Source organism: Schistocerca americana, chromosome 1 (genome assembly GCF_021461395.2).
Source record: "Schistocerca americana isolate TAMUIC-IGC-003095 chromosome 1, iqSchAmer2.1, whole genome shotgun sequence".
In the NCBI taxonomy this organism is placed as follows: domain Eukaryota; kingdom Metazoa; phylum Arthropoda; class Insecta; order Orthoptera; family Acrididae; genus Schistocerca; species Schistocerca americana.
Genome location: NC_060119.1, coordinates 1,036,881,751 through 1,036,905,955, shown reverse-complemented (window position 1 = coordinate 1,036,905,955; position 24,205 = coordinate 1,036,881,751).

The window sequence follows — 24,205 nt, the reverse complement described above, 5'->3', positions numbered from 1 at the left end:
AATCTCATTTTTGCTGCTTCACACTACTTTAGTCTTTCTTCGTTTTACTCTCAATCCATATTTCACACTATATTGACCGTTCATCTCGTTCTACAGATTCTGTAATTCTGCTTCACCTTCACTGGGGACAGCAATGTCATCAACGAATCTTATCATTGATATCCTTTCAGCCTGAATTTTAATCCTATTCTCTCACTCACGAACCTTTCCTTTATTTTCGAAATTATTTCTTATATGTTTAGATCTAACAGTAGGTGCGAGAGACTGCAACCCTGTCTTACAGTCTTTTCAGGCAGAGAACTTCGTACTTGGTCTTTCTATCTCATTGTCCCCTATTGATTCTTGTACGTATTGTACATTACCCGTCGTTCTCTATAGTTTACTACTATTTTTCTCAGAAATTCGAGCACAACACGGCACTGCAGATAAACGGTATTCTCAGGCTTCTATTTTACGTCAGCAAATGATATTATATGCATGGCGCATTAGCTCACGTTCATCTAGATTACGGCTTTTCAAGGCAACCTTAGGAAACCTTGAGGGGCGACAGATCGCAATCTCTCCACTATTTACCACACCGCAATGTGTTATTTTAATGCTCTGGTGTTTATCCTTACACACAGGGAACCGTAGGTCAGCACAGGGTCAACCAATGCTAATCGCTCAGCAGTTCTTGCAGTAGTTTGAGATTCCAAACAAAATGAGTGACAACAGAGTTGCTGGGCGTAAGGGGAAACAACCACAGTCGTACAGCAGAATTGTGGTAGTAGAATATAAAGATGGCAGATAAAGAAAAGGTGAACGCATTCAGCCCGTAGTTGAATGATAAATCGGAAATAACAAGAACAATCTACAAAGAAAAGAAGAATAAAGCGATGAAAAAAGAAGGATAGCGAAGAATGAAGCGTGGGAAAGGACATGTGCTGATGTCAATAGCAAATTGGGATTTGCAGGAGCGAAAGAAGTGAGGTCAGTATTAAAAGGACTTCGACAGGAGACGAGAGCCAAAACCAATCTTCAACTGATAACACCAAAAGAATGGGGAGAATATTTCTGGAAATTATTAAATGAGGATAGATAAGAGCATATGGAGGGGGGAACAGTTGAAGAAAAGGCACGGGAAGGGGAAGAGATCCAAGTTTTAGAAAGCGAGGTGTGTAAGGTATTAAGAACAGCGAAGACTGGTAAATTACCAGGACCAGGCAGTGCCAATCTGGAGTTCTTAAAATGTGGTGGGGACAAAACTGTGAAACTAATAATACAGTTACTAAATAAAATGTTACTTGGAGATTCAGTGCGAAAGGAAATGAAGCTGAGCTATACTAATGCTATTTAAGAAAGGGCATCGCAGAAGCTGCTCGAACTATCGACGAATTTGTGCTATAAACACATTAATGATAATTTTTGGGTCAATAATTAAAAATAATTTTTCCAGCTGGTAGATCATGCGTAGACCATATTTTCACATTACGACAGATCTTAGAGAAACTTAGGCAAAAATAAAAAAAGCGTAGGACTAATTTCCATACATTTAGAAAAATCATATGATACCGTCCCGAGAAAACTACTTTGAAGAGCATTACACATGGCTAACATAAATAGTACTTTAATTAAAGTAGTACAAGAACTATATGTAGATAACATATGTAAAGTGAAAATTGGTAGTACACTTTCACCGAAATTTAGAACAAGCAAGAGTCTGGTACAATGCTATCCCCTGTTACCAATATTACTTTAAATTTATATAGACGTCAGTCTTAAGACATGGTCTCGTAAATGAAGTGGGAGGGGCCTAGAAACTAAAGATGGATTTTATTTACATCACCTACTATTTGCTAATGATCAAGTAGTTATAGCGCAACTCAGGGAGGATGCCAATTATATGTGTAACCAATTAGCAATGGAATACAGAACCTGAGGACTGAAGATTAGTTAGCAAAAAACTGAATATCTCACTAATGATACAGATGACTTATACATAGAGGGAAAGAAAATTAAGAAGGTCAATACTTTCTGTTATTTGGGATCCATTTTGGAGGTGGAGGGAAAAATCAGAGGCAGAAATTAATAAAAGAATTAGCAGTGGAAGGAATATCATTGGGATGGAGCAGAAATATAATAAACCGAACAAAAAAAATCGTATATAAATCTATACTACAGAGCGTAGTTATTTATCGTGTGGAGACGTGGACTACTAATCCGAAACACATAAAAATAACTGCAAGCAGTAGAAATGGATTTCTGGAGAAGACCGGCAAGAATTTCTAGAAAAGAGAAAGTAAGAAATGACGAAATAATGAAGAGAATGGAAGTAAGAGGAAGAATACCTGACGTGATAGAAAGATGTTACAATGGTACTGGCATGTAAGAACAATGGAGGAAGCCATAATTCAGAAAATGATCCTGGAATGGGACCCGAAGGGAAAGAAGAGAAGTTGTACGATTAATAACAAGAAGACTTGTCACAGAGGATGAAGATATACAAGATCGGAACACCTGGTGGGACATCCTGAGGAGATAAATTAAGATCTTATGTAACAGATGTAATAATTTCCAGGTATTTTTTATGTTGTAGAAAAACCTTTGTATAGAGGAAAATTTCAAAATAATAAAAATTCCAATCTCTCTCTTCCTTTAGTGTTTTTACCATCTACAGCTCCCTACAGTACTTTTGAAGTTATATCCCGAGGTCTTGATGTCTTACCATGTGCTACCCTCCTGTCCCTTCTCCTTAAACTCTGTCCGCCTGTTAAGCTGAGTGGTAACGTGTTTGCTTACCAAACAGTGGGCCTAGGTTCGATTCCCAGTCTGGTTGGAGATTGTCTTCGCTCGTGACTAGTTGTTGTGTCGTTGTCATCATCATTTCATCATCACCAACGCGCAGGTCGTCAAATGTGACATCAGCTGACATAAGACTTGCAACCCAGCAGCCGAACTTGTCCGGGTCAATAATGCCAGCCGACCATTTTATTTTTTTTATACCCTTGTACTCTCTCTGTTCCGCTTTTCTCTCAGTCTATGATTCGCGACCATACAATGCTGTGCCCCAAATGTATATTCTCAGAAATTTCTTCCTTAAATTAAGGCCTAGGCTTGGTACTAGAAGAATTCTTTTGGCCAACAATGCACGTTTTTCCCTGTGGTAATCTGAAATGTATGCCCTCCTCCTTTCGTCCGTCATGAATAATATTCTTCCAACCTAGCAGAATCCCCTAACTTTCTCTAATCCTTGATCACCAATCTTGTCGTTAATTTTCTCGATGTCTTAATTCTGCTACTCCTCATTACCTTCGTCGTTCTTGGATTTACTCTCAATACATATTCTATACTCATCTGACTGTTCATTCTATTTAACAGATTCTATTATTCTTCTTCACCTTCACTGAAGATGGCATTGTCATCAACGAATATTATCACTCAAATCCTTTCACCCTGAATTTCATTCCCACTCTTGAACATTTCTTGTAGTTTGGTCACTGCTTTGTTTATTTTCAGATTGGACTACAGACGCGAAAAATTTCATCGTTCTCTTACAACAGTTTTCATCCGAATATCTCGTTCTTGGTCTTCCAACGTTGTTGCTCCCTCTTTGTTTTTGTACATGTACATTACCTGTCTTTCCGTAGAGGTTACTCCTATTTTTATCAGAATTTTGAACTTCTTGCACCATTTTGCAATGTCGAACGCTTTTTTCACATCGACAACCGTAAGAATGTTTCTGATTTTTCTTCAGTCTAGCTTCAGTCACCAGATGCAACATCAGGACTGCCTATCTGATGTGTTTAACCTTTCCTAAAGGCAAACTGGTCGTCACCTAACAGATCTTCAATTTTCTTTTCCATTTTCCTGTATATTGTCAGCAACTAGGATGCATGAGCTGTTAAGCTGATTGTGAGATAGTTCTCGCACTTAACTGCTGTAGATTTCTTCGTAATTGTACGGATGATAGTTTTTCGAAAGTCGGATGGTATGCTGCCAGCCTCGTAGATTCTACATGCCGACCTGAATAGTAATTTGGTAGCCTCTTCTGCCAATGATTTTAGAAATTCTGATTGAATGGTATTTACGAAGTCTGCCGTATTTGATCTCATATCTTCCAAAACTCTTTTAACCTGTGATTATAATATTGCATTCTCTATCTCTTCCATATCAGTTTCTTTGTCCATGAGATCATGAGGCAATTCTGCCTCTCCCCCCCCCCCCCCCCCCAACCCTCCCCCTCAGAGAGACCTTCAGTGCATTCTTTCCACTTAGCCGCTCTCTCTTCTGCGTTTAACGGTGGAATTACCATTGCACTCTTAATGTTGCCGACCTTGCTTCTAATTTCACCGAAGGTTGTTTCGACTTTTCTGCATGCTGAGTCAGTCCTTCCGACAGTCATTCCTTTTTTATTCCTTCACTTTTTTTCCGCTGACATTTCGCCTTGTCTTCCCTGCGCTTCTCCCACGTCACAAGTAACTAACATCCCGTTCTTCTATATGACTAGTTTTCACTATGTGAAACGTAAGTTCCAATGTGGTTTTCGGACTGCAGATTGCTGCGGTAGATTTCTGCCAATACAGGAACGATAACTCTCGTTGCTTCTCATCGTTGATCACCTGCTACATTTACACCACGATTTCTATTATGCTCTTACAGTTTTCTATAAATTCAAAACGTGTTCTCCATTGAACACAGTCGTTGGATAAACTTCCTGCTGTTCTTCTGTATTGGTTGACTTTTTATATATGTAATTAATTATCTGTAATGATTCAGTCATTCTACTCCATTTTTCTTCGAGGTAAATCTCAGTCTTTCTTCTGCACATCATCTCATCCATTTAGTTCAGTCTGCGCCGTGGTGTTGTAGTATTCCGTGCCTCATTTCTCAGACATTTAGTATTCCGTGACGTGTCTAAGACGAATACTGCGCCAGCAAAGTTAATCGGCGTTCTATGTTCCCAGTCATAGTTACTGTTACATTTTCTTCCTACTCCGCTCCAATTCGTGTGGCTGGCCGCATGTTGTACGAGAAAGTGTTTGACGCAACTGAGAGGAAAGCATAATTCAACCGAAGTACAGGGCGTTTCAAAAAGAAAGAGCAGATTTCAAACATTTATTTCTCAAAAACTACAAATGATAGAAACACAATTCAAACGTTTCTTGTCAGAGAAAGGTTCAAAGTTTTTCAATGGTCCGCGCAGAAGTTCCATGCAAATCCGCAGTGGCGCTGGCGTTTGTTTGTAGGAAAATGGCGACGACACCACAGGAACGATCATTTTGTGTGCTGCAATTTGCAAAGTTAGAGTCCATTGTTGGTGTGCAACGTGCATTCCGCCGTCAATTCAACAAACAGCCGCCTCGTCATAAGCAAATTTATGAGTGGCATCACAGATTCGTAGAAGATGGTTGCATCTGCAAGCGAAAAAGCACGGGTCGTCCACGCACATCGGATGAAAATGTCGAGCGTGTCCGTGCAGCTTACGAAAGGAGCCCTAGAAAATCCACGACACGGGCAAGTCACGAACTAAACATGTCTAAAACAACGGTATGGCGCGTTCTGAGTAAGCGTCTGCACATGAAGCCGTACAAACTGCAGTTATTGCAAGCATTGCGTCCTGACGACCACAACAAAAGGTTCGAATTTTCAACTGCAATTCTACAGGACATGGAAGAGGACAATTTTGCCGAACGATTAATTTTTTCAGATGAATCAACGTTTCACATTTCTGGTAAAGTTAATCGGCATAACGTACGAATTTGGGCGAGTGAAACTCCGAGGGACGTTATTCAACATGAAAGAGACTCACCAAAGGTTAACGTCTTTTGTGCAATTTCGGTAAACAAAGTTTATGGACCTTTCTTTTTCATGGAGAAAACTATCACAGGAACCATTTACCTGGACATGTTAGAAAACTGGCTATTTCCTCAACTTCAGGAAGATTCAAATCACTTCATCTTCATGCAAGATGGCGCCCCACCACACTTCTCTGAACCTGTACGACGGTACCTAAATAACACCATTCCAGGACGGTGGATTGGAAGAGCAGGAGCACAAGATCAATGTCATCGTCTGTGGCCTCCCAGGTCACCAGACCTTACTCCCTGCGATTTTTATTTGTGGGGGTACATAAAGGACTGTGTTTATGTCCCACCTATGCCCGCTACTCTTCAAGAGGTACGACATCGAATTGTTGCGGCCGTGAATTCGGTAACTAAAGACCAGTTGCGTCGTGTGTGGCAAGAAATGAGATACCGGTTTGATATTTGTCGTGTAACAAATGGTGCTCATATTGAGGTACAGTTTTGATATTTGTTGTGTAACATTTGGTACTCATATTGAGTGAAGGACCGTTGGAATTGTGTTTCTATCATTTGTAGTTTTTGAGAAATAAATGTTTGAAATCTGCTCTTTCTTTTTGAAACGCCCTGTATTTCCCTCACACTGTTGAGAGAACTCTTAGACACGTCATCCTATGGGTACCAATTGTGTCACTTTCTCGCAACGAACAATGTGGTTACCTTTCTTGTCTTCGTTTCCGTATCACACTCAGTGGTTTCTGTATCCCCTCTTTATAGCCAGTGCTTCGCTGACTTAGTGACTAGAACGTCTCGAAGGCGTATTGTGAAAGGAACTTCCGAAGAATTTGTGTTTTGAAGCCATAGATCTCAATAGCACGTTCCTCTGCTCGTTACATTGAATATGTCCTGCTGGCAGCGTAATCCGGTACAGTTCCTTGGTACTAACTTACATTGTCTACAGGCACATGAATCGTTGAAGTTTTATTCGTGAGACAGTCTTCCTAAGGAGACAGTTTCGGCCAACAGGTAAGCGTATTACGTCCAGGGGGTGCAGCTGTCCTCGAACAGATACGTAGATGAATCCCTTCCGTAACGTACATTAGTCGCGGCAAAGTCTCGTTCACATAAATTTTTCCATCAGGACGTTAGATAGAATAAAAATTCCTGTTAATTAGAAACCTACTTGATCGTTTTTCAGGCTTGTAAGAACATATTCCACACCAGCAGGAAGAGTGACTGTGTTTTACTCTGATATCTATGTGCTTGATTTAGTACAATTTAGTATAGGCTTTACCCTTAAGTCATTGCTGCGTACTAGCTATAGTTGAAGTGATTTACTCTAAATAGTTTGGTCCTGATGAACTAGTGTTCCTGATTGATTGTCCACATGCGCACTGTACATGGTCATTTCGCTGTAGTATTTGTAGCAGACGTTGTTCTGGTAGTAACAAAGAAAGAAAAGGAGAATTAAACTTCAAAATACGTTGTCAATCGATGATTAACATTATAAATTAACTCGAAGAAAACTGTCTATTGACACACAGTCAACATGGGTTTAGATAACGTCGTTCCTGTGAATCACAACTAGCTCTTTATTCACATGAAGTGTTGAGTGCTATTGACAAGGAGTTTCAGATCGATTCCGTATTTCTGGATTTCCGGAAGGCTTTTGACACTGTACCACACAAGCGGCTCGTAGTGAAATTGCGTGCTTATGGAATATCGTCTCAGTTATGTGACTGGATTTGTGATTTCCTGTCAGAGAGGTCACAGTTCGTAGTAACTGACGGAAAGTCATCGAGTAAAACAGAAGTGATTTCTGGCGTTCCCCAAGGTAGTGTTATAGGCCCTTTGCTGTTCTTTGTCTATATAAACGATTTGGGAGACAATCTGAACAGCCGTCTTAGGTTGTTTGCAGATGACGCTGTCGTTTATCGACTAATAAAGTCATCAGATGATCAAAAGAAACTGCAAAACGATTTGGAAAAAATATCTGAATGGTACGAAAAGTGGCAGTTGACTCTGAATAATGAAAAGTGTGAGGTCATCAACATGAGTGCTAAAAGGAGCTCGTTAAACTTCGGTTACACCATAAATCAGTCTAATCTAAAAGCCGTAAATTTAACTAAATACCTAAGTATTACAATTGCAAACAGCTTAAATTGGAAGGAACACACAGAACATGTTGTGGGGAAGGCTAACCAAAGACTGCGTTTTATTGGCAGGACACTTAGAAAATGTAACAGACCTACTAAGAAGACTGCCTACATCTCGCTTGTCCGTCCTCATTTAGAAGACTGCTGCGCGGTATGGGATCCCTTCCGGGTAGGACTGACCGAGTACATCGAAAAAGTTCAAAGAAGGGCAGCACGTTTTGTATTATCGCGATATATGGGAGAGAGTGTCACAGAAATGATACAGGATTTGTGGTGGACATCATTAAAAGAAAGGCGTTTGTCGCGCGGGATTAGCCGAGCGGTCTCAGGCGCTGCAGTCATGGACTGTGCGGCTGGTCCCGGCGGAGGTTCGAGTCCTCCCTCGGGCATGGGTGTGTGTGTTTGACCTTAGGATAATTTAGGTTAAGTAGTGTGTAAGCTTAGGAACTGATGACCTTAGCAGTTAAGTCCCATAAGATTTCACACACATTTCAACATTTTGAACAAAGGCGTTTTTCGCTGTGGAAGAATCTTCTCACGAAATTCCAATCACCAACTTTCTCCTCCGAATGCGAAAATATTTTGTTGACACCGACATACCTAGGGAGAAACGATCACCAGGATAAAATAAAGGAAATCAGAGGAGGAGGAGGACATTAGTGTTTAACGTCCCGTCGACAACGAGGTCATTAGAGACGGAGCGCAAGCTCGGGTGAAGGAAGGATGGGGAAGGAAATCGGCCGTGCCCTTTCAAAGGAACCATCCCGGCATTTGCCTGAAGAGATTTAGGGAAATCACGGAAAACCTAAATCAGGATGGCCGGAGACGGGATTGAACCGTCGTCCTCCCGAATGCGAGTCCAGTGTGCTAACCACTGCGCCACCTCGCTCGGTTTAAAGGAAATCAGAGCTCGTACGGAAAGATATATGTGTTCTTTCTTTCCGCACGCTATACGAGATTGGAATAATAGATAATTATGAATATGGTTCGATGAAACCTCTGCCAGGCACTTAAATGTGATTTGCGGAGTAACCATGTAGATGTAGATATAGATTACCAGTAATGATATGAAATATCTTAATTTCTCTCAGTTTCTGCACCAGTTACCAAACCCATAAGTAAATTCTACGTCCCTGGCTGTTTTGACGAGAAAATGCACGTTACGTTTAGAAGAACAATTTGCAGAAACTGCCCTTGAATTCCAACGGCTCAAAACGTCAGACTTGTTTGGTATCCGGCAGTCTCCCTCCGGTCGTTTTTTCCAGAAATAATTCAGACAGATGAATACTTGATAAAACGGCGGTGTTGAACTTGGAGAACAGAGCTGTCCACGGCGGGCAACTTTGCCGCGGCTGGATGCGCAGCGACGCCGACGCCGACGCCACGGGGTGGCGAGCCAAAGCGACGCGCGGACGGCACAGTTTGCGGCCAGCTCTTGACATTTAATTAGCAGCGGCCGTGCGACAAACCGCACCCACTATGCTGCTCTCCATGCTAATATGCTACTTTCGAGGTAGTGCATTTGTGGTGTTCGTGGCAGCCTATGCTACTCGCCATTACTGCGTGCAGCACCAGTTAGAAATAATTTACATATCAGATATTACAGCCCACCCATTCGAGTATCACATTTCGCTTATTATTAGCGTAGTGCGGTGCAACAGCACAGTTGTAACAGTAAATAAACTACGTCGATTATCATAAATTACCGGGAAAAAGCAAACAACGAGACTCGAAGAAAAACGTGGTGCATTTGAGACGAGAGGTAACTGATTTGTACAACAGCACAAAATTACGAGGCGTGTTTTTTTAGTAAGTACCGTTTTGAAATTAAAAGGAGATGTGCTACGATATCTCAATAATTTTATTTTTACATGAAAGCCTGTACCTTAATATACTTTTCTACATAATTTCCGTCAATATTGAGGCACTTGTCATAACGTTGTACCAGTTTTTGAATACCCCCCTCATAGAAGTCTGCCGTCTGACTTGTTAACCACTGCATCACCACTGTTTTGACTTCGTCATCGTCTTGAAGACGCTGACCGCCCAGGTGTTTCTTCAAGTGCAGGAACAGATGGTAGTCACGGGGCGCAAGATCGGGGCTCTGCGGAGGATGATCTAGAGTTTCCCATCGAAAAGACGTGATGAGATCTTTCGTCTGATTCGCCACATGCGGTCGGGTATTGTCTTGCAGCAAAACGATGCCCTTGCTCAACTTCCATGGACTGTTGCTTTGATTCTGGTGTGACGTAGGCCACCCATGTTTCATCGCCCGTAACAATTTGGCTTAATAAATCATCACAGTCGTTGTGGTACCGCTCAAAGAAAATCAATGCACTGTCTAAACGTTTGGTTTTGTGCACATACGTCAACATTTTCGATACCCAACGTGCGCACTATTTTCGGTAATTCAAGTCCTCGGTCACAATGCTATACCAAACCTACGAGAAACATTTGGAAAGTTATCCCGCAAGGAGGAAATCGTAAACCGTCTGTTTTCTCTCACCTTATTGTCCACTTCCTGCACCAAACTTTCATTAACGACCGAAGGATGCCCACTCCGTTGTTCATCATGCACATTTGTGCGGCCATCTTTAAATGCTCTCACCCACTTTCTTACCATTCCATCACTCATAATGTTTTCTCCATAAACTGCACAGATCTCACGATGAAACTCGATCGCCTTTAGGCCTTTAGCACTAATAAATATTATAACAGCCCGTACTTCACATTCGGCGGGACTCACGATTATCTGAGGCATCTTAAATACTCAGTATACAACGTAAACAAGAAAGAATCAGACTGTAATGGCGTCACTGCGTAGATTAAGGTGCAGGCGTTGCTGTAAACATAAAATTATTGAGATATCTTAGCACGTCTTTTTTTAATTTCAAAACGGTACTTACTTAAAAAACACGCCTCGTATCACAAGTCAAACTGGGTGCAGTATGCTTGTGCCTTCCGTAAATAATGCTGTTTCTGTGATTTTTAATTGATCGTAATTATTGCAGTCTCGTAGACAGGCCTTCCAAAATCACTCTAGGCATGTAAAAAAACCGACCAGTTAAAACCAGTACTGATATCTGAGTTGTAAATAACCAGTATTTTTCAGTATTTGTTTACTCTCAGCTGTATCAAGTGTATTTTTATTTGTTTATTAACCGAGTTAAAAAAAAACGAAATATCAATTAGCCATAGCAACACTGTCAAAAACCTTCTCTCTAAAAAAAGGATTGGATTGAAATATTGCGTTATTATAAAAAATGGAAAAGTCGATTAGTGATATTTTAATAACAATGCCGACAGATGAGAACAACAAACACGCGGCGTAAGAATATGAACAGCATTGCTGCGACAATGATGTCCCTGCTTCCGTGTGGCGTGGCTTGAAGTGCGCCTCTACGTGGAGTATACAAGACTTCCTCCTACCTGGTCTATACGACAGTCTCTCGCTATTGTCACCGGGCATCTCTTCATTGCAGAATGGCACTAACTCTATCTGGAAATATCTTCACGAAGTGACGTAGCAATCAAGTACAATGTTTCATCAGGCTTAAAAGATAAACGATTTTTCTTCCATTTATGTGATATAATAAAAGAGGAAGGAAAGTATGGTACCAGTAATAAATTAAAAACTAAATAATTCATTCATAATATACATTAAGAATGGAATGTAGGTGATCGGCTACCTGTATCTAAAGAATGTTATTTTATCTACTTGTAGCCCTTGAAAACGGACAAATTAACGCGAGAAACAGAGTTCTTCAACCCATTTTTCACCCTTTAGCAAAGACTATTCTTAATGTCCAAAAGTCTCTGCTGAAAGGCCTATAGGTTAAGGAACACACCACATCGTTCACAGTTATATGTAAGCATTCTCGTACACATCCGTAAAATATGTATGTGTATATGTTTGTGTGTGGGAGAGGGGGGAGGGGGAAGGGGCGTGGATGATTCTCGATTTACAATTTATATGGCGGCTTTCTTGGCTGTACCAGCATCTGGAAGGCATTAAGGTAAATGAATGATCTGCAAAGCTAAAGGTTCCTCCAGCTCCGCTTTTCATAGTAGCGTACTGTCACTGCAAAAAAAGAACGCAGCAGAGAAAATGATACAAAATATGTCGGACTCTCTTCGCGTGCTTCAACAGGAGGGTATCATGTGCCATTCTGCTGGGTACCAAGCTACATGGGGAATCTGGGGAAAAGAGCAAGCAGGCCAACCAACGAAGAACTCCTGCACGGAACTTGGAGTGACATCATATGCCGTTGGCCAGAAGGCTCACATCTCGCTGTTGAATCAGAGAAGTATTACCCAAGCTGCCGAGTCGGGTTGCCCTACTATCCGGCTGCCGAGTACTTGTAAAGGTCGCTGAAATAACCGTAACCCGCCTCCGGATAGTGCACTATCTACTAATGCATGGCTCCATACACCAGCGACAGGACCTCTCTCTCACCCCCCTCCCCCCCCCACCCCCACCACCACCACCACCACCACCGAAGTCTATGATGGCTATTGCGTAAAAGTAATTCTACGACACATATTAACTTACTGCATTTTATAGTTTATTCAGAGGACTGGAACAAGTGATACTGTTGAGTTGGGAGGTGAAGGAGGGGGAAGGGGAGGAGGAAAGGTCGTTACTAGATTTAGAGAGCTTCCTTCCAGTCTCCAGCAGCAATCCAAATAACCACGACAAGAATTTACTCATGTTTACACACGTACCCAGACGTTTCAAAATGGTTCAAAGGGTTCTGAGCACTATGCGACTTAACTTCTTAGGTCATCAGTCGCCTAGAACTTAGAACTAATTAAACCTAACTAACCTAAGGACATCACATACATCCATGCCCGAGGCAGGATTCGAACCTGCGACCGTAGCGGTCGCTCGGCTCCAGACTGTAGCGCCTAGAACCGCACGGCCACATCGGCCGGACCCAGACGTTTCAACAAATTGGCATCACATAGCATTGACGGAGGAAATCGAAAAAGTTTAAAGAAGAGCAGTTCGTCTTGTACTATCGCGAAAGAGGGGAGAGAGTGCCACAGATATGATACGCGAATTGGGGTGGCAATCATCAACACAAAGGCGGTTTTAGTTGTGGCAGGATCTTCTAATGAAATTCCGATCACCAACTATCTCCTCAGAGTACAAAAATATTTTGTTGACTCCAACCTACATAGGATGATACAATGATACATCACAATGATCATCACAATAAATTAAAAGAAATGAAAGCTCACACAGGAAGATTTAAGTGTTTGATATTCCCTCGCGCTGTTGGAGAGTGGGACGGTAGATAAATGGCTTGATGATGGTTCGAGGAACCATCTGCCAGGCACTTAATTGTGAATTGCAGAGTAATCTTGCAGGTATAGAAGCAGGTGAGTTTGATAAACCTTTCGTAACGAACGTTAATACAGCCATGAAAGATGTGTGTGTCTGTGTGTGTGTGCATTCTGAGTGGAAGAGGCGGCGGGGGATCGTTACTCGGCTTAGAGGGCTTCTTTCCAGACTGCAGTAGCAATGTAAATGGCCACGACAAGAGTTCTCACAGATACCCAGACGTTCCAACATGAATGTTAAAATATCATTTTGTCTTCTCCTGAATGAAAGGTCATCCTCAAATCCAGAGGGACACTCACTCCGTCTCCAGGCCACAAGTGGCCTGTCGGGACCATCCGTCCGCCGTGTCATCCTCAGCTGAGGATGCGGATAGGAGAGGTGTGTGGTCAGCACACCGCTCTCCCAGTCGTTATGATGGGTTTCTTTGACAGGAGCCGCTACTGTTCGATCGATTAACTCCTCAATTGGGATCACGAGGCTGAGTGTATCCCAAAAAATGGCAACAGAGCACGGCGACCCGGAAGGTCACCCATCCAAGTGCTGGCCACGCCCGACAGCGCTTAACTTCAGTGATCTGACGGGAAGCGGTATATCCAATGCAACAAGGCCGTTGCCAAATTCAGACGTGATAGCGTGTAAATGATGAAGATTAGACAGTCAATATTGTCATTAAAATCCAAACAGAAGGAAGTCATTAACAGCGGAGACCAAACACGTATTTGAAAAAATCAAAGGAACCATTCCGACATTCGGTGTAAGCGCACGAATGGGATCACGGAAATCTTAAATCTGGGTCAACGTACGAGGATTTCAACCGCTGTGTTTTTGATTACGAGTAGAGAGTCGTAACCATTGCACCCAAGCGCTCGTCAAGCAACCATATATGGACAAAATAACAACCTGAAGACACAAATAGCTCTTATTACAGTCAAATGTATAGCTGTACATTGCACGAAACGTAAAAATTTATTATCTTTTACAAGATTCACCAGTTATGTAAATACCTGGGAGTAACACGACTTGGGGTATGAAGAGAAAAGGCGTACACACACAGACTTTCTGCCTCGAGGCTCATAAAATGCTGGGTAAGACCTATGGTGAGGCGCCTATTAGTGAAAGAACATACAGAGACTCACTTTAACGCTTCAAGAACGGTGATTTTGACGTCGAAAACCGGCGTTTCGGTGGAAGAGAGAAGGTTGCAATTGACGAGTTTTAGCCCTGCACAAAATGCCGCAATACAGCGATGCACATGAAATGGTGATTTTGCAGCATAACACGCTCGCCCCGACGTCGCAAAACCCCGTCAAAACATACTTGGAAACGTTCAGATGGGAAGTTCACCTTTTCTAACCAGTGTTACACGGCTTGGCTGACAAGCACTCGTATGAACAAGTGCAAAATTGCATCGATCATGTGTTTCCTCAAAAGATGCCCATTTCTCTCGCCGTGGGATTCATATGCTGCTCGAAAGATGGGAGAAAGTAGTGGCCATCGATGGCCAAGTTTTAGACCTAATATGTTAATCACCATTGTTACCGTTACCGTTCAGTTTTGTGCATAATGAACACGGAGTTGAAACATTTAATTGCTGTCTATGGCGACACAGTAGTTCTAGGAAGGGTGTATTTGTGAGACAATCCAGTGGTCCACAGCCCCGAGCCAGATCCAACTGAACATTACATTTTGAAAAAATATCGTCGTCTACAGCGGTAGAAGACTTGAAGTTTAAGGTATCACCCTTATCCTGCGAACGAAAGAAGATGGAAGAATGGACAGTATTTCAAGTTACTTTCCTCCTACTGGGGAGGGAAACTGCTCCAAATGGGGAAATAATCAGCAATGATCGACAGTGTCAGAACGTAAAAGACAATGTAAACCATTGCGCTAAAGACACACAAACTGTATCCACAGGACACACACTTCGTCACCCTGAAGAGTCATCTCGCTGATGTTGCGTCACACAGCCTTTAGCACTGATAATAGGCACAATTCGGCAAGGAAGAGAATCCATACGATTCTACAGATATGTCTTATCCAGCTCAGCCGGCCGGTGTGGCCGTGCGGTTCTAGGCGCTGCAGTTCGGAACCGCGTGACCGCTACGGTCGCAGGTTCGAATCCTGCCTCGGGCATCGATGTGTTTGATGTCCTTAGGTTAGTTAGGTTTAAGTAGTTCTAAGTTATAGGGCACTGATGACCACAGATGTTAAGTCCCATGGTGTTCAGAGCCATTTGAACCATTTATCCAGCTCACTGATGATTAGAGCCCGCAGAATGATCACATTAGTCCCAATTTTCTTTGGATTAAGACCGGCTGACTTAGAGGGGTAGTCGAGTAGCGACAGGATTCGTAAGCGTTCGTCAGACCAGAAACTTATACTTGCAGCAATGTCAGCATGGCAGTTGACGTCTTGGGTGACGGGTGTGCCCACAGCATCCTCATCATAAGAATGTTGAATAAAGGGCAGCATTTTGTCAACAAGAATGATTCGTGTTCACAGTAACATTAATTAGTGGAAACGGTCATAGTACGAAAACCACGCCAAAATACACTGCGCAGTTTAATTAGGGGAACATATCTTTAGGCGTCTGCCACACTCCATTGAACAATAACTGAGGACTGGTTATGTTACCAAATTATACCTATATCTTTCTCAAATTAAATACACGACAAAATATCATTACATCCTCAATCGTTTACATGGAAAGAACTGAAATATCCGACAGATGTCGAAAACAAAATACACAGAATCATTCATCCCATCATCGAGGTTTTTTTTTAATTGAACACTGAAAGTTTCAGCAACGTGTATGCATCCTTTGAGCGTTTATCGCTGCCTGAGACTTACGTGGCATGCACCTCGTAGGTCTACGGAGGTCACCCTATGGTGTCCGTTCCCGTTCATAAATGAGAACCCAAGAGAGATCTTGGAGAGTTCGTTGAGCAAGACGACCACGAACAAATCTGTCGAAAATGTCCCACATATTCAAAATGGGATTTATATCAGAACTCACCGCCAGCCATGCCAATACTTCAATGTCCAGGTTACGCAAAACATCCCGCACTCCCGCCACACGGATCCTGGCATTAGAAGGAATTCATGGCCACCACCATATGGAGCAACCATCACATAGTCGAAATGGGTCTGTCGATGTATTGCCTGGTAATAGGTCGACCATGGACAACGACAAGATCCAAATGGTTGTCCACACTGATGCCTCCCCACAACATCACAGAACCCTGGAAATCCGTCGATTTCCTGGACATTTGATACCTACCTCTTACCACGGATCTGCTCCCCTGAATACGAGCATCACCTTGCGTCAAAAAATGTCTCATCTCGTTTGTGAATAACAAATTTCGCCAGTGGCGAAGTTGCCAATTGACATGGAAACGGCGAAACTAAAGGTGACAAGCAAGATAGTTCGTGTCAAGCGGAGTACTCGAACAAGTCGTCTGAGTCGAACTTGTTCATTACAGTCTGATCTAACAGTCTCCAGTGGCCCTTCCGAGATCGTCTCGCAGTGTTCTACGGGTATCCGTACGTTTCCACAACGCAGGAATGGCCAGATTCCGGTCTTCACGTGGTAATGTAATGCATTGGCGATCTTGTCCATCTGGCCTTATGGACTGACCTCTTCCCCTATAGTGCGTCGATGACACGTGGATGACACATGAAGAGGCATTGAGGCATTGACATTTGCAAATTCTTTTTGGATTAAACAGACCTCCATTGTAAATTGCACTGTATTCAGATGTCGCATTGTTTGTGCTTGGTCAAATACAACGTCCTCAAATGATACCTGACTACATCGCTAGAAAACACTAAGACATTGTTACTCACTTTCTTCTGAGGGGTCACCTGAGACTGTAAGTCATAACACAGACGACAGGTGGCGAATGATTTTAATTGTTGCCTACACTGGAAGCAAAAATCTTAAGCCATGTAATGAGAACACAGGTACTGCCTGTATCAAAATAGATTTAACATACCGAACGTTGATACCGGTGTTCCCTCAATTCTTTTGAACAATGCACTATAGGACTACCTCCGGCCTGAACTGCAAAGTCCACACTGAGCATGTTAAACGCCTCATCGGACCGTCGGTGCCCTCGACCTCTTGCATAATTTGAAATGAGGCAACGTCAACACCACACTAGACTCCTCCAATCAGTTAGTGTGTTGTTCGGCCAACTGAACGTTTGCTGTGAGCAGAGTGTACGATTCCAATTATTCCATCGCAACGTAAGCTCGTAAACTGTTTGAGTTAGACCCGCATTAACTGACAGCACCAGTTCCTTCCTGTCAGGTTTCAAAGCGGTTTTCAGTGACAAGACGTGACATTTGCGTCCGGTTCCTCTGGGTAATGACCGTCTTACGACTACTGTACTTTTGCCGTGTTAGGTGGCTGCGAGTAGTGCACCATTGCTTGTACTGGTATACAGAGTGTCTCAAATCTTCTGGGTCAAATTGAAACGTGTGATAGTGGAATCACAGGCGATTATATTGCGATAGGGAACGAATGGTCGCAAATGAATATTTATTGTGTTGTGAATATACACAGCGTACACCACACAGCAACAACGTAGCCCATCGTAATTGTTCGAAGCGATGACCGCCAGTCTCAGTGTACGTATTGCCGTATGCTGTTCTGGCGCACTCTCGCAAAGATCCTAGGTGTCTGTTGTACAATGGACCAGGCTGCGGGTTGTAAACAGCGTACACCCCTGACCATCAAACAGACATCCTGTCCACAACTTAGCGCATAGCACGTGTGTCACGAGACGACCGCTTGCATCGTAGCGGCGCAATAACCTGTGCTATAAGCACACCACTATCCATGGTGTCAGTAGTCCATTGCATCAGACAGCTTGTCATGTGTCTATGTTGAGGCGCGTTACTAAGTACAATGCATGGCGCGTAGTCAAAAATGGAACGTTACTAGTCACGAGAGTTGTCAGAATGCATTTAATGCATGGTGTAATTGGATATGGTGCCCGTAAAGCTGCTCGAATGTACAGAGAACGCTTTCCCAACAGGCGTCACGAACTGGACGAAGTTTATCTCTGAGGACACCAACTTACTTCACGGTTCAGAGAGTTGTCCAAGGTTTCCACCAAAAAACATGTTCGAACACCAGACTTTGAGGAGCTGGTACTGGATCATGTGGCCGGCCATTCAGCAATAACCACCCATTAACTTGCCCGTGAAATGCACACTTTGAAGGATACGCTGTGGAGAGTACTGGTGGAACAGCTATTACACCCCTATCACAATGAATCTGAGCAAGCAATGGGACCAACGGATTTTGAGCCGTGCATTCACTTCTATCATTGGATTACACACTGCACTGCTGTAGTGCCGAAATTGTTACACTTTGTATTGCTCACTAATGAGGCCTCATTCATTCATGATGGGTGCTTTCACCAGCCGGAACAGCCATGTCTGGAGTGAGAAGAATCCCCACGCAGCCCACATCTGTGGCCATCAGCAATGATCTCGGTCAACATATGAACTCGAATTGTCCAATATCACCTAATATATCCTTGTTTGTTGCCTCCCCATTTGGATGGTCTACGTTACCTGGTGCTCCTGGGAGACGTGCTGCCACAGTTCTCGGAGACTGTATCCTGGATGTCTGCGGAAGGATGTTGTTTCAACACTATGGTGCACCAGCCCACTTCCGTATTAATATCAAGCAGCAACTGAACAGCACGTACGCTCATTGTTGAATTGGAAGGACAGGCCCTGTGTGAAGGCCACCGCGATCGCCATATCTCACACCTTCGGATCTTTTCCTCTGGGGTTATATCAAGACGTTGTGGTATGAAACCCCCACATAAACATATGGAGACCTACTTGCTAAGATACAAGATGCCTGTCTCCTGGTACAATAGACACCAGTGATTTTTGAAAGAGTGCGGCAGGACTTACAGCGCCGTTCCCACGCATGCATTGAGAATGGCGGTTGTCAATTGTAACAAATACTTTGACCTACCTTTTAGTTATGTGGTGTACGTGTGTATGTCCATAACGCAATAAATATACGTTTCCGATCATCGGTTCCCTCTCTGAATATACTCTGTTGTGGATCTATTGTCATCTGTTTCAATTTTACTCACAAGGTTTGGAGCACCCTGTATATGGGACAGCCCGCACTAATGCAGCAACACATCAGACAGCTCCTTTCTGTCATTCTGTCATCTCTCTATGTCGAATCATCTTTCTGCGGAAATTTCATACCATCGGCTAGTATACTCGCACAAATACCACTTCCCTGCAGTCGCTTACGCCAGCGGTTGAAGTTTACATCTACAGCGCTCCATAGACCCAGTGTACGCTTGTAAAAGGATGTGTCTCTAAATGGGATCTGATGAGGAGGGGAATGTTGAAAGAATAAGTCTAAACCAGGCATGTAATGTTAATGTCTGGATGTTGTAGACAAGGACGTAGTTGTAGACAAGGATTTGGCCAAAAGGGGGCGGGGTATCCAAAGAGTCCGGACATCCCACCCATCCCCCCCCCCTCCCCCAAACACGTAATGAAATTACATACGAGGTAGTTGCCGTGTAGTGAAATGGAAAGATATTTAAAGATATTTTGATTCACGCATACGACGAAAAACGGATACGCACTATCGTTAGTCAGCGAGTTCAGCGATAGATTCAAACTGTCAACACATCCACAGCACTGCCGGCTGTCACCCACGCCTATTTCGCCATGACCAATTGGCCAAACTTGAGCTCAATGGTCTTCCTTACACTGCAAGAAATGACAGATGAATACTTAAACGAGGAAACTTGGTAAAGTTTAAGGTTGAATGATTATAGATCCTTCGCATTTTCTCCACCAAAAATTGTTCTAGCTTCTCTGTCGAACAGAGATCTCGTTATTCCTAAAGCCTTGTAGGTAAAAATCACAGCGTCCCGAAAAATTCGTGCTCGCTCACTCCTGGTCACTTCTTCAGCTCAAATCTAGATTGAAAGAGGAAGAGTGTAAAATGATTTGGGAAGATGAAGTGAGGCTGGAACATGACTACTTCTCAGTGGTTCGCCAAAATACAGAACTCCCAAGTAACATGTTTATAACCCTGGCTACCTCCTTGTTGTAGAGAAACTGGAACATTTGGAAAGAGAATTGTCAGACTAAAATCTGGCTTGGTAGATGAGTGAACTGAAATAAAAAGAAGACAGAAATGTCTATTCAGATTATCAAAGGATAGTAATAACATTTTCAGTAAACCTCGTAACAGTCTTTTTCATAGTTATGAATAGAAAGGATGAAATACTTTGAGCAAAAAATGGACCAAATTACTTTTTCTGAGAACTGAGACAAAGTCTACAAGAATCATTAAATAAAATATAAAATGGAATAGAGAGACTATAGCAGGAAATAAGGCGTAACTGAATAGCACAGAGACAACAAGTCATAACTAGAATACCCTGTCGTTGGACAAAGATTTAATTTCTGGATTGCAAACCCTTTCCAGATGCGGAAAAACTAGGCCATAACCTAGTAGCGATGAATAGCTGGTTGAAATTCAAGAATATGTTGTAAGGGGAGTATACAATGAAATGGAGCACTAAAAACTTAGATCAAAATGAGAAGAAGTGGAAATATTATAGAAGCAGACCGGCACAGGCAAAAAATGCATTCTTTAAAACAGAGAATACTAATGGCATATTATGTAGATATGAAAATTGGAAAGAAGGTTTTTACAAGTGCAAGTGCACAGCACACAATTATACGAGAAGCAGATGTCGATCTTAGAACAGCCGAAGCAAAACGAATTTAGTATCGGGAAAAGTTAAAAATGATGTGTATAGATAACGTACGAAACGAGCAAGCTCTAAAAAATTAGAGAGGAAAGAAATGTATTGGACACTCTCACTAGATGGGACATGTTAGTGTGGCATTTGTTGCGATGTCGAGGTATAGCTAACCTGCTGCTGAAAGAAGCATTAGGGAGGAGACATTGAGACAAAAGCTAAAATTGGCAAAACAGATTAAGAGGATTGGGGTGTAGTGGTTACGTAGAGATTAAAAGATTAGCACGGAACAGACGGCGTGTACAACATCAATCCAATCGAAAAACCGATAGCATTAAAAAAATGCTGTACGACCCATCTAACACCGACGGAAGGCTTCCTGTTTGGCAACATAGCGATAGCACTAAATATGCTAGTACACTGTAGCATAATCGTATTTACCTGCTCTAAATGCCTCCGGTAGCTGCGCCTCCGACGAATCCGCCTGAAAAGCGATTGTCGAAGGTAGACTATTTGAAATCATATCGTCTACACCTGCAATTCAGATACTTTAACTGCACTTTGATGTTGAATAAACCATCTTTTATAGCCGGATCTTAATTTATTTTAATTTATGCACAGGTAAATTTTTATTCACATACTACACTCGGTTGATATCCTATAACGTGACTGTTCGAGCATAGAAACCTATCATAAAAAAATAAAGAGATAATACAGTCAAAGAATTATACTCTTACATCAATGTCATCGGAATCTAACAGAAAACTCGTACGAAAACGACGTGCACAGCAAGCAACTACTGAAAGTAGCAGTACTAAAGGAAGATTTCTGTAAATTAGGGCTTTAGTTACGGTAATAATCTCCATTGACTTATAGCGTTTAGTTTGCCAGAATAGGGGATTCCACTTTAGTAACCACGTTTCAGCAAGAGTGATAATTAATCTAGACTTAAATGAGTGCGAAATTTGCTAACATATTTCCAATGTTAACTATATAAATGATTCAGATATTTACATACACTTTTCATCTGCTTTTTCAGAAATTTAGTAATAAGGTACATGTTTCCATAGGAACAAAATCTAAAACTACTGGTATTGGAAACTAGCACGGTTTTGAGACAAACTAATTAGTTCATTAATGCCTGGCAACTAAGGGAATGTAACAAATATTAAAGTTAAGTTTGGGATTTTTAGAAACTGCATATTCTACACAAACGATCGTGTCGGAGATACTTACAAAAAAATTAAAATTTTGGGGGGAAGGAAAACATAACAGGAGGAAAGCATCCTCCTGCATTTTTACAACACGCACTAGTAAATCAAATGACAGTGATAGGAAACACATATATCTGGTCTAGTTTTACTTTATTTGTGCGCATTAATCAATTTCAACATGCACAATGACTGTCTAACTTCATAAATTTATCAATTATAATAGAAAGTACATCATCCTCTCAAGTACGCTGCACTTTCTTTATCAAAGTCAGTCCAGAGGCGTTTTTCCCACGATGATCTAACATCTAACATTTTCTGTATTACTCGTCGTCCCTGGACTCAAAATTCACTGTCACTTTCACTTAAAAAATGATGCCTATCTCTGGAACAATATTTTCAGATTCAGTGCTCAGAAACAGAGCTGGACTACCGAGGTGTTCAAGTGTATGTGCTCAACATAAGATCAGAATAACAAGGGATAACATGTAGAAAGAACACCCAAACAGAGACGGACGATAATGCTCACTAAATCAATAGGACGTGATCACCTCAAGGAACTCGATCAGCATTCACTGAAAGCGGTTTAGGAAATCCCAGGATTCCCAAGTAAGTTATGTTCAACACTGCGAGTCCTCAAATACTAGAATGAACGGGAATATTTCAACAAACACCTTTGATGACAAATGTGGCACATTATGCGGTAAGACAGAAAATCTTGATCTAGCCATCTGAATCGAGGACACTGTTCAGATCTTTCCAAAACTCACCTCGATGTATGATACATGCCAATGCAGTGGGGAATGTTGAGGCGAACAGTCGTTAGTGGCAAAAATTTGAGGCAACTACTGTTCTCCAAGTGTAGTGGTCTCGTTCAGATATTTTTCGTAGCTTTCCGCAGGACATCTTAGCATCATATCTCACATTGTGAGGTACTCCCAACAGGGTGGGTGTATCGTCTGTGAGCAATACCAACCAATAAATCAAAACATTTTTGGAGGATAGTCCTCCAAACTGAACAACATGAAAGAAAATACGATTAGTAAGGGCACTGATTGTGTAATTTACTCCAATCCAATGTGATGCTTGTGAAGTAACGGACGCGTCGTGGCGCCCTGAAAATATTCTAAGTTCAGAGTTGGCGTGGCCGCACGGGCTGCTCGGCAAGCCGAGGCTTGTCAGTAACGAATGGGCTTTGTATCGATGAAGGAGACTGGTATGCCAGGAGTTCCAAAGATGGCGGACTTTGTGAAACCATAATGGAAGACATTTCACAGTTCATGTAGAAATTAATAGTAGCCAGATGAATCATGATACCTTAAAAAGAAACATGTACATTACCATTATTTGCACGATGATTCTGATGGTGTAATAAGATTTTCAATATCTTTATTAGTTTAAAGTTTAGTATTTGACTGTAAATTATACAAGTAACTCCCACCAACGAATTTCCAAAATCTAAACGGTTCATCCGATTTTGTCGATCGACATGTCTTGAAAAAACTATTAGTGTAAACCTAAATTGGTATGAATTACACTCCTGGAAATGGAAAAAAGAATACATTGACACCGGTGTGTCAGATCCACCATACTTGCTCCGGACACTGCGAGAGGGCTGTACAAGCAATGATCACACGCACGGCACAGCGGACACACCAGGAACCGCGGTGTTGGCCGTCGAATGGCGCTAGCTGCGCAGCATTTGTGCACCGCCGCCGTCAGTGTCAGCCAGTTTGCCGTGGCATACGGAGCTCCATCGCAGTCTTTAACACTGGTAGCATGCCGCGACAGCGTGGACGTGAACCGTATGTGCAGTTGACGGACTTTGAGCGAGGGCGTATAGTGGGCATGCGGGAGGCCGGGTGGACGTACCGCCGAATTGCTCAACACGTGGGGCGTGAGGTCTCCACAGTACATCGATGTTGTCGCCAGTGGTCGG